The following is a 12,354-nucleotide window of genomic DNA, read 5'->3' as shown; positions in this document are numbered from 1 at the left end:
AAAGGCTATTGAGCAGGACCTAGTTCCCAAGAGGTTACACATTGGTTTTAGCCATTTCTTTCTAGCATTCAAGTATGCGCTACAAACAAAAAACATGTGAACCTCATTCTCAGAACAGACATTGGAACACATAGGGCAACACCCTGTTTTAACATTCGATTCTCCCAGTCTTTTTTGTGCCCATCTTTCGGTATTGTAATTCAGCATAAGTATCCCGTATCTGAACTTTAAGTAAAGGGTTTTTGCAATAGGTGGCTCTATCTCGTCCAGGAATGATTCAAAACGGAACTCATCCTTAAATGATAAAAAGGCCTGGACTGCGGAACCAACACTACTTCCATCCACTAATTTTCTACTCATGTGGGTCCAGAAGGCTCGCTTAACTACTAGTTTGGAAAATGTGGGCATTTTGTCCGGGGTCTCCCACATTGAATATAAACCCAGGAGTGTAAACCATTTTTTAATATGCACTAGCCAATGGATGGAGTTAAAAGAATCAAGAGTCATCAGTTCTTGCAGGCCATTTCTATATTCTATCAGCTCTGGAGTAGTCCAAAGCCTAACCCAGAATAATAATGGCCTTAGGATAACTAGATGGTCTGTTCTCCTGAAGTTCAGGTCAAGTTGGAGAGGTAAAAGGGGTGTACTATTAGGAACCCTTACAGAAGCACGCATGAATTTATTGTCCAGAATTTGAAAGCTATTCTTTGCCCACGGGCCCCATATCTCTGCTCCATATAGCACAGCAGATTGAATTTTAAATTTAAAAAGTTCTAAAACCGGGGTTACACTTTTGCTTGTGCTAGTATTCATTTTGGATAAAATTGGTTTGACGTTTTGGGCATATGATATCTTACTTTTCTCGATTTGGGGTTTCCAACTTTGTTTGGAATCGAGTACAACACCCAAATAGGAAAAGTTATCCACAGTACCTAGTTTTTGGCTATTCAACGTCAGAAGCCCTCTATCTGGCATACTGGGATTTAATGACATACATTTTGTTTTATTAGCATTCATTTCCAAGCCCTTTGTCTGGCAATAGCAGCTGAAGGAATTAAGGAGTGCCTGGAGGCCCTTTTTTGTTTGAGATATAAGTATTGTATCATCTGCGAAGAGCAACGCAGGCACCCTTACACCATTGAGCTGCGGCGAATCATTAACACAAGCATTCAAATATTCAGGGACATCATTAATAAACAGAGAGAACAAGGTAGGGGCCAGGACACATCCCTGGCGAACCCCGCGTTCAATGGGAATATTGCGTGTCAGCTCGCCATTAGGGCCCCACCTGATGTTTGCGAAGTTGTCAGCATGCAGCTCGACTATTTGGGCTAGGAGGCATCCCGGTAAACCTATTTCTCTTAAAGTTTTCCAAAGTAGACTGCGTGGGACAAGATCGAATGCAGCCCTCAGGTCAACGAAGGCTACATACAGGTGACCTTTTTTGAGTTGCACATACTTCCAAATCAAACAACAAAATCGAAAAATTTGGTCTATAGTGCTGGTCTTACTCCTAAAGCCAGCTTGGAATTTGGAAATTATGTTCGAGTCTTCCAGCCAGTCGTTGATCCTGAATAGCAAGTGTTTAGCATATAATTTTTGGAGCGTGTCCATCAGACTAATAGGTCTGTAGTTAGAGGGTATCAGTCTGTCCCCCTTTTTAAATATTAACACAACCTCCGCTGCCCGCCAACTATCTGGAAAGTTGCAGTTTGAGGATAAGACATTGAACAGACGGTTCACATAGGGGGCCCAGACGTCAACTTCGTGTTTGTAAAGATCCCCCGGTATTTTATCCGGACCAGGGGCTTTGGTATTTTTAAGTTCGTTGATCGCCCTTACTGTCTCTTCCAATGTAAAGTTGAGGGGTTCAATAGGGGGAGAGGACCATAAGCTCCCTTGGCTGTCACCATCGTATTGTTTATAGAGATTTGTAAAGTGAGTTACCCAGGTCATCTCATCCAGGAATACATCTTTCACAGCTCTCCCAGCGTGCCCCCCATTAGCCACCAGCCTCCAGAAGCCAACATTATCATTAATTTTTACAGCAGCTAACATTTCAGCCCAGATTGATTCCTCCCAAAGTTTTTGGGATGTTTTTAATGTACGTTTGTAATCCGCCCTTGCAAGTTTAACTTCTTCTTTTGCCTTATTTTTAATGGCAAGCAATAGGTTTCTTTTAGCAATCCTGCACGTGTGGTCATACCATAACTTTCCGTGATTGGCCACTCTTGTGTTTTGTTGCTTCTTTCTCGGCATTTTTGATAGATACGTTTTTAGTTCTGAAAAGAAGACTTTGTGTAGCTCGACAAAATGATCAAAGTGTTCAGGTAGGAAGGCATGGTCAGCTATATGTGCAAACATTTGCTCAAAAAGAGAATACACCAACGCTATGGCCTTACCATCCGCCAAGACACGCGGCCATCTTACTGCACGTCTGTTGTTGCCTATGTGGACGTCCTCACACATGCTGACATGGGTGGATTCAGTTGATGTTGTGATGGTGTCACTAACCATGTTCATGTTGATGTAAAGTTCCAAAGGATAGTGGTCACTTTCCTCCCTACTTGTTACTTTCAGATCAATCAAAAAGTGCCAGATGCTAAGAGAAACAAGTACAAAGTCTAGATTACTTTTAGCTTTAGAGAAGGTTGGTCGTTTTTGCAAGTCCGATGGGAGACGGCCATTGCCTGCTCTAAGGCCGTGATCTGCGGTAAGTCTTAATAGTTGGCTAGCCAATGTAGAATATTTAACAGATTTGGTGGTTTCAAGCTGGGGAATGTTATACGCTTGGTCCTCGTCTTCAAACACATCAGAGATGCCCGGGACAGGTTCGAAATTACAATTTAAGTCTCCTCCCAAGATAACCGGGTTCTCTCCAACTACGTTTTTCAAGAGGAGATCCAGGGCTTCAAGTGTTGGTGACACCTTAGAGTGGCCGATCGGTCTGTTGTAAACATTGACGATGTAACATTCGTTTCCACAGGGTGGAGTGACCCTTAGCGCCAGAATATCCGGAGAGCCTGTATCAACAAATTCAACCTGCATGACCAGGGTGATTTTTAGCCAAATTATTAGGCCCCCTGATGGTCTTCCTCTATCAGACTGGACTGCCTTGATACCATAAGTTTTATATCCTACCCGGTGTGGAACTTCTGTAGCCCAAGTTTCTTGTAGCAAACAAATGTCCCAGGTGTCAATATAGTTTGCCCAGTCAGGGTCTTTTAGGTTCTTGCAGACACCTGCGATGTTCCATGATAGAATGAGCAAGTGAGGTGCAATGCTCTGAGTGTCAGGGGAAGGATTGGCTACACACTGTTTGGGTAAGCTGCCTACCTGCAGATTTGATATATCTTTCTCTGCATCCCTGGCTTTTTCTCTAACTGCAGTAATTAATCCCCCATTCAGACTACCCTCAACTGTACTATAGCATACATTTCCAGCCTTATAAGATAATTCCATTTTCTGGGGATTTAAGATGGTCCTATGCAACATATCCTTAGTGATCTGATCATCATCGTGCAGTTGTAGGACATTTTTAAGATTGGAATTACCTTTGCCCATGCTACAGAAGGTGTCATATAACTCAGAGATACAGTCAGGCATAGTGCCAAGTCAATCAACAGCATCTAGGCAACTAAATCTATTGAAGGTGGGAATGCCAGACCACATATTATAATCACCATGTCTAGCCAAGTTGGGAGCACTGCCATAATACTGGTTGACAGGGTTCCACTTAGGGCCATGATGAATAGGTCTAGGTGGAGGGTAAAAGAATGATAGGGGTCTGGCTTCGATGGGGGGATTCGCACCGTACGATTTCCAATTGCAGATTTGTTCAGCACTTTGGGGTTCTTCAAAGGATATGACGATACAGTCAACCGTGGTTGATTTGGCCGTTGGCCCTACCCATGGTACTCTCCTAACCATAAGGATCTTACTTTTCATCTGGTTAGGAAGGGGTTTATATTTGTTTAGCCAAAAAATCACTTTATTTTTTAACGATTGGAAGTTTTCTTCATATTGGCTTTCCAATTCTGGCACCCCTGTGAGAACAGCTACAAATGGACTAGCGTCTGGTGGCAGATCTATATACCCTCCTCTAAAATTGCTATACGTGTGGCTAGACTGATGGTTTGGCTTATGGGCGGTATTTGAAAAAGATTTATCAGGCAAGGATTGGTTGCTTGCAGGAGTAATATAAGGGTATACAGGCGGATTGAATTGGGGTTTATTTAGGGCTAATACACTCTGGTTGGAAGAGTTGGTAGAGGGAGGAATTGGCAGTTGGGAAGTGTTACTATGTACCTGATTTTTCTGTGAGGGTTTACTAGTATTATTTACAGCTGTGGAAGTTGAGGGAATTGGATTCGATTTATTTTTAGTGCTAGTTGATTGTTTAGTATTTGTATTACTTACTATCCCCTCCTTTTTCTGCTGCACATTCAATGGATTGGTATTTGTATTTGTTGTTAAGACCGGGGCGGGGACTGGAACTTGCTGAGTGGCTCTAGGCACTTCAGTACAGTTAAGGCTTAGACTTGACAGGGTGATGACACTTTTCTCAACTTCAAGAAGCTGGTTCTCAATGCCAGTTAGCCTGGTTTCTAGTGGTTTAAGTAGCCTCTTAAGCGTCTCCCACACTAATTTTAAGAATTCTTCCCTTCCACCATCTTGTTCTGCCATGTCAGAAGAGACTCTTTGCCCCTCACTAACTAAATGATCAGACATAACAATAGAGATTTGTTCATCTATGCTGGCATTAGTATTTTCTACAGTTACTGGCGCTACATCGTGTACAGTGTTCTCAGTTGTTACAGTAGGCATATTTGGTGTTTCCCCCCTAATGTTGTGGCTAAGTGCTAATTTTGCTTTTTTCCTAGCGAAAGCGGTTAGGTGTTTGCGCTTTCTTTTATGCTTTGATGGTACCTTGGCGGGTGACTTGCTTTTGTTAGACTCTGTCTCAACTGGTAGCTGACAAGTAGGTGATTGGCTTTTGATAGACTCCGTCTCTACTAGTGACTGACAGGACGCCCCATTTGGAATGTCCTCGACACTCTCCTTTAAAAGATTCAGCTGTAACGGGCTTTCGGACTCGGCCCTAACGGAAGGCCCAGGAGGTTCATGATTATTAGGAGGGATTGTTTCCTCTACTGTCGAATAAACCTCGGCCAAGGTTATAATTGGTTTTGGGCCAGAAATGCGTTCAGGAGTTTTGGAGGTAGCAATGCTGCCTAGAGAAGATTTTTTTCTGAGTGCAAGTTCAGTTGAAAGCCTCCTAGCACACTCAAGTTCAATTGATACTTTGTGCTGAAGTTTAGTTATTTCATTATCAATAGAGAGGCTGGTCCTGGTGATAAAATCATCTAAGGTGCCTGTGGCTTTTTTGGAGGTCTTGGTAGCCTTGCTCCTAGTTTCGCGTGAGGACATTGTGTGGAAGAGTTATTACAATAAATATATGAATAGTGCAGGAAACCCAGCTAATGAAACTCGAAAAATAAAACCAAGAGGAGTGGCCCGGTCCGGTCTTGAACGGTCTCGAACGGCCTAGAACGGCCCTGTCTCTGCCCAGTCTTAGCCCGGGCTGCGTCCCGCGCTGCGGGAGTTAGTTGGCTTTTTATAGGAGGGGCTGAAAGGGCGGGGGACGGGCCAGCAGGGAGAGCGGACCGGAAGCTCTTCCTTGGTCTCGCAGGGACTTCTGGGAAATGAAGTCCCTGCACGCTCGCAGCCCTGCTGATGCCTCGCGCCCCTTACCGCCTTGCCGCTAAACTCCTCACGTCTCCTCCCAAGGCTGCTGGCGCTGTAACCCAGCAGCGAAGCGGCACCCGCGGAGCGGGTGCGGCGAGGGGTTGACAGGAAGCCTCGAACGCTGGATAAAGTGTCCTCGTGCGCTGGGAAGCTTCGCTCCTCTATGCCTGTGTCCTCGGTAAGTAAGTGTCCCACTGTTGGTCAGAGCAGGAACGCTTTTAAAAGAACTTTGATGGGCGCGGGACGGGCCAGCAGGGAGAGCGGACCGGAAGCTCTTCCTTGGTCTCGCAGGGACTTCTGGGAAATGAAGTCCCTGCACGCTCGCAGCCCTGCTGATGCCTCGCGCCCCTTACCGCCTTGCCGCTAAACTCCTCACGTCTCCTCCCAAGGCTGCTGGCGCTGTAACCCAGCAGCGAAGCGGCACCCGCGGAGCGGGTGCGGCGAGGGGTTGACAGGAAGCCTCGAACGCTGGATAAAGTGTCCTCGTGCGCTGGGAAGCTTCGCTCCTCTATGCCTGTGTCCTCTGTAAGTAAGTGTCCCACTGTTGGTCAGAGCAGGAACGCTTTTAAAAGAACTTTGATGGGCGCGGGACGGGCCAGCAGGGAGAGCGGACCGGAAGCTCTTCCTTGGTCTCGCAGGGACCTCTGGGAAATGAAGTCCCTGCACGCTCGCAGCCCTGCTGATGCCTCGCGCCCCTTACCGCCTTGCCGCTAAACTCCTCACGTCTCCTCCCAAGGCTGCTGGCGCTGTAACCCAGCAGCGAAGCGGCACCCGCGAAGCGGGTGCGGCGAGGGGTTGACAGGAAGCCTCGAACGCTGGATAAAGTGTCCTCGTGCGCTGGGAAGCTTCGCTCCTCTATGCCTGTGTCCTCTGTAAGTAAGTGTCCCACTGTTGGTCAGAGCAGGAACGCTTTTAAAAGAACTTTGATGGGCGCGGGACGGGCCAGCAGGGAGAGCGGACCGCAAGCTCTTCCTTGGTCTCGCAGGGACTTCTGGGAAATGAAGTCCCTGCACGCTCGCAGCCCTGCTGATGCCTCGCGCCCCTTACCGCCTTGCCGCTAAACTCCTCACGTCTCCTCCCAAGGCTGCTGGCGCTGTAACCCAGCAGCGAAGCGGCACCCGCGAAGCGGGTGCGGCGAGGGGTTGACAGGAAGCCTCGAACGCTGGATAAAGTGTCCTCGTGCGCTGGGAAGCTTCGCTCCTCTATGCCTGTGTCCTCTGTAAGTAAGTGTCCCACTGTTGGTCAGAGCAGGAACGCTTTTAAAAGAACTTTGATGGGCGCGGGACGGGCCAGCAGGGAGAGCGGACCGCAAGCTCTTCCTTGGTCTCGCAGGGACTTCTGGGAAATGAAGTCCCTGCACGCTCGCAGCCCTGCTGATGCCTCGCGCCCCTTACCGCCTTGCCGCTAAACTCCTCACGTCTCCTCCTAAGGCTGCTGGCGCTGTAACCGAGCAGCGAAGCGGCACCCGCGGAGCGGGTGCGGCGAGGGGTTGACAGGAAGCCTCGAACGCTGGATAAAGTGTCCTCGTGCGCTGGGAAGCTTCGCTCCTCTATGCCTGTGTCCTCTGTAAGTAAGTGTCCCACTGTTGGTCAGAGCAGGAACGCTTTTAAAAGAACTTTGATGGGCGCGGGACGGGCCAGCAGGGAGAGCGGACCGGAAGCTCTTCCTTGGTCTCGCAGGGACTTCTGGGAAATGAAGTCCCTGCACGCTCGCAGCCCTGCTGATGCCTCGCGCCCCTTACCGCCTTGCCGCTAAACTCCTCACGTCTCCTCCTAAGGCTGCTGGCGCTGTAACCGAGCAGCGAAGCGGCACCCGCGGAGCGGGTGCGGCGAGGGGTTGACAGGAAGCCTCGAACGCTGGATAAAGTGTCCTCGTGCGCTGGGAAGCTTCGCTCCTCTATGCCTGTGTCTTCTGTAAGTAAGTGTCCTTATATATATGTTTCCCTCCTCTTTATTGCTTGTGAGAAAGTGTCACTCAGTCATTGAATGTCACTCATAATTGCACTGAAATTATAAAAATGTCACACATGAGCAATCTGAAACCTTGGCAGCTATAATCATTGTCATTACGGAGAGTAAGTACAAGTTCACTGGGATAGTGAGCCATAATTACAAATGGGTGCTGTACACTGCTAAAGTGCAAGATGATGCAGATTGTGAATGTCTGGCTCGGTTTCTTTTGCGGTAATCTCTTTTGTAGCGCCACTCAAGCACACCACGCAGCAACACAATGTTATAACACTTGCCTTGTTATGTGGGGGTCTCGAACTTTCTTTATCAACACTCTTTTCACAACAAATGTATCTGCTGTTCTGAGGTCACAGCAGTAAAAAAAAAAAAAGAGAGAGAGAAACAAATGGAGAAAAAGCTTGGATTCATATAAAGCGCTGTGGAACTACCAGCTATCGCTGCACCATTGTGCTTTTTTCTGGCAGGCGATTGGGACCATCAAGCAACCACAACGGGGAGGACTGCGGAGGCAGTAGCATGGAAAACTGATGCTTTTCACAACAAATGTATTCACTACACTTGGGTCACAACATAAAAAACAAGCATTGGCATAGCCAATAGGTCTCTTCTTTGGGAACTTATAAGTGTTTAGCCATGCAACAGTCCTAGCGGCATTTTATCTAGGCCTGCCTAGTGCCCGAAAAAAAATCTACAACTTACTCTGAAGTAAACTGCCCAACTACTACTGAAATTGATGGGGGTAGGTAATATCAACCCTGTTGTGAATGCCTTAAACTCACTATCAGTTCCAGAGCATGTGATGCACAAGCATTATGCCTAGTTCAATAAGTTTTTTATCAAGCCTTTCATTCTACGGATATTACTATGCATTATTACAGTCAAACTATGTGGTTCTCCAAAACAAGAACCCTGGTAGTCTCCATCACTAGCAAAGTTCAGCTGGCTGGAAGAACTATCTCCAATCAGACAGCAAGACTCAAAAATACCCTCTCTGCAGAGCTGCAGTACCAGTAAAATTACACAACGCTCAGGATGACTGGAATGAGCTGGAATTGTCCACTTTGTCTTAAAATCTTAGTTACAAATCTATTTTCTCTGTAATGACTAAAGCAGGCGTTAGACTTTACCAACAAATGAATAGATCTATTATTCAAGCACCTGGAAATAATGTAGTGAACCTAAGTGACCCCATTGAAGGTCTGAGGGACGTCCATAAAGGACTGAACAGCCCTGAGGTGGGAGCTAGGCAGCTAAACCATCTGAGCCATGAGTGAGTGTGTTGTCGTAACCCATAGTTCATGCTGAGGAAAAGGAAGTGACCCACAGGATGTCACAAGGACTAGCAGTCTTCAGCACACAAGTGATACCACAGGGCAGCTGAAGATGAGCTGGGCCCATATTCACCTCATAAAAAGAAAGGTCGCATGGTTGATATCGAATCAATGGTGCAATATGGAAAAAATTATGTGCGATTCGTATAATGGGGGTCTAGAAGGTGGAAGATCAGGTTCAATGGAGACAAATGCACAGTCCCAAGGCAAGGGAAGTCTTTGTGGTCACATACTCGGACACTGAGGGATATGGACAACAACCTCAAATTCCAGCACACGTGGAGAGCACGGCTCTTACTACTCCTATACCTTTACAACACAGCATTTTGTAAAATAAACGTTTTCAAAAGTAGGCATGTTAATGTGCTACTGCAACTATTCAAAAACCTCTCTGTATCATCTCATGCTTTAACCACAGCTACTACCAGTGGTGCCTAATGCACCAATGCCAATCTGAGTGCTTTGCACCTCATCAGGGGCACAATACATATATTCTACAGGTCTATACAATGCACATGGCAATACACTGGGTGGAAAACGTGACATGGCAACGAGGACAGCAAGAGGAATTTCTAATATTAGGGGAGCAAGAGCTACTGGGGAAAGGTGCAGTTAGCAAAAACCTGGGAAGCTGCGCTCCCTCAGTGCACAGGGTTGTGATGCCACACACAGAGCAATGGCATGCCTTTAACTACAGAAGCTCTGCCTGGGGTTCTGAGCCACTGATGAGACCCAAATCAGCTGACCCCAGGTGGGGGTGGCTTGTGCTCCTTTCTGGAGGGGGGCCGGACTCTCCTGGCAGTTCAGGATCTGTACTATCCCCAGGAAGGGCAGGGTGAGTACTGATTTGCATAAGGCGGGTCGCTGTCCAGAGTTGCCCAGTGGGTGAAAAACGATGGACTAGAATGTGACCTTAGCAACAGCCATGGTTGCCATTAGTTAGTCACTCCATCCCTCATCTTGTTGTTGTGCTAAACTACATAGCGGGCCCCAAACGAGGAACACGTGCTGATCATTGACGGAGACAAAGACTGGAGATCCGGCACGGGTCTGTGGTGCAGGGTTGATACACAGGAGCTGGAGGTGGATGACTGGTCGGAACGACCATGAAGTGCACTGCAGAACGGCTCCGGATCATGGCATTGCGTCATGGGTGGCAGCTTCTCCTGTCGGCTGCGCACGTGCTTCCAAGTCCTGCTACAGATGGCCACAAGGGGGCGCACACGACTTCTCCCTTGGACAGCACCAGCAACGCCACACCCTCTCACTCGTGTGACTTTCCCAGTGTTTGTGAAGCTCTGTTTACTTGGCCATCCAAGCGGCGTCCCTATCCGGTGAACATTTTATTTCCTAGTTACAGATAAGAGAGCCGCAGCGATCTTCGCACTGACAGAGCTCTAGTCTCGCAGGCCCCACTGTACTTTTTCCCAACTGAGCAGAGGAAAAACTGCGCCACGGCAGACATATTAAAATACCTCCTGGTGCATAAATGCAGGCGAACAAGTGTAAAGCTTCAAGAAGATGTGCAACTCTTGCTAAAAGGTCAGGCAGGGACACACGCAAACTCAGGAAAAGCACAGTTTTCTTTTCTTTTCACAGGCGTGGCTGTCAATAAGTGGCACTGCCTTCTTGAAGGGCTGACAGGCAGGGCGGCCGGAAGCAGTGTTTTGATGTTCAGGGGGAGAGGAGATATCTCAAAGCCACTTCTGGGGGCGATGCTGCTGGCTCAGTCCATGTACAGCGTTTACCTTGCGGGAGCGAGCGCGATAATTGCAAAAAGATGGCGCCGCTGCTCGCTCCCGCAAGGTAAACGCCGTACATGCACAAGTGCCCATTGGAAACCGTGCAGAACATGCACGAGTTTCTACAAAAGCCCGGAGTGATTACAAGAGGTCACTCCAAAGCAGCACTTGCGCGCTGCATAGGTGAGACCTAAATAAAAACAAATAGAAAAAAGCATTGGCATATATAAAGCGCTATGGCACTACCAGGTATCACTGCGCCATAGCGTTTTTTTGGGTGGGCGGGACCATCAAGCAACGATGACTTGTTGATGATCTATATGTTTTATTGGTTTTAATTCAAAACCACATACAATCCGACCAATATTACAGAGGCTCTGCAATGCAAACAGAGGCAGAACAACCCAATAGACCCTACTGTATAGGTTTGGAGAAATACATGTATGAGTAGGCTTGGTAAGACAACTTTCAATCAAGATCAAAATGTTCAAATGGAAATAATTGCAAACGTTGGAAAGATAATGAAGTAGATCAAAACAGCAAAGCTCTCGCACACAATAAACAAGGTATTACATTGGTAGTTATGTAACAGTTGATAAAATAAACATACAGCCAATAAGTTGACAGATGCAGTTTCTTAAGTATTTTCTTTAAGGTGGGTAGTTTAATGAGTCCACAACCAGCCGACACGTGTTTCGTCGTGTGGGAACAATTCACGACGACTCTTCAGGGCTGGCAACAAAAAACATAAGGGAGTGTGTATAGAATATTTCTTTACATACAGCGCATTTAAGAAAGACAAGTTGTCTAGTCAATATCATGCACTGGTGACTCAAGGTGATTTATTCATAAACCACTAGTGTGCCGCCTTTCCCCACGAACCATAAGTGGAATTGATGTGGTTTATGTGATCAGAGTGGTGGTTCTTGGAGAAAAAGCAAACCGATTGTGACACTGTGTGTTTCAAATATACTATTTCTCCTATGCGACATACTAGTCAATCATGTTATTGTGGGAAAGACGGAGTTTAATTTTCACCAAGGTCATATTTCTTGTGCCATATTTAAACAAATCCATCACTCAAAGGTCTCATCTGAGAACGTGATTGGTAAAGTGTCTAGTCATACAAACTCTTTTATCGAGTGACTGCATGCAGGTCCCAGGTGCGTGAATGTTAAAGAAAAAACTAGGTGCCGGAAAGAAAGTGCCTACCTTGTGGCACGACCTACACTCATGTAAGTCAGGACGAAAATATTCACAAGAAATCAGAATCTGTGATGGGGGAAAAAGAAGCATATGAAGGGGCAATTATAGACCGAAAAGCCATTACGGCAGAGAGAAGAGATGAAGTATCTACAAATTTAGAGGATTTATGGAAATTAGTGCGAATTATTATCGTACGTTTCATGATATCTATATTGGTATCCACAAGTCTGATTGCGTGTACAACTGATGACTATTGGACCAGTCTATCTGTTAACTTACGTGTATTCCGGATCACAACTTACCCTTGATATAGTGACACCGGTTTGGTTATTCAATTTGAAGTCAAGGATTCGAGAG

This window comes from Lissotriton vulgaris, chromosome 8, assembly GCF_964263255.1.
Source record: "Lissotriton vulgaris chromosome 8, aLisVul1.2, whole genome shotgun sequence".
Lineage (NCBI taxonomy): Eukaryota > Metazoa > Chordata > Amphibia > Caudata > Salamandridae > Lissotriton > Lissotriton vulgaris.
The sequence above is the reverse complement of the archived record's forward strand: the minus strand, read 5'-3'. Positions refer to the sequence as shown.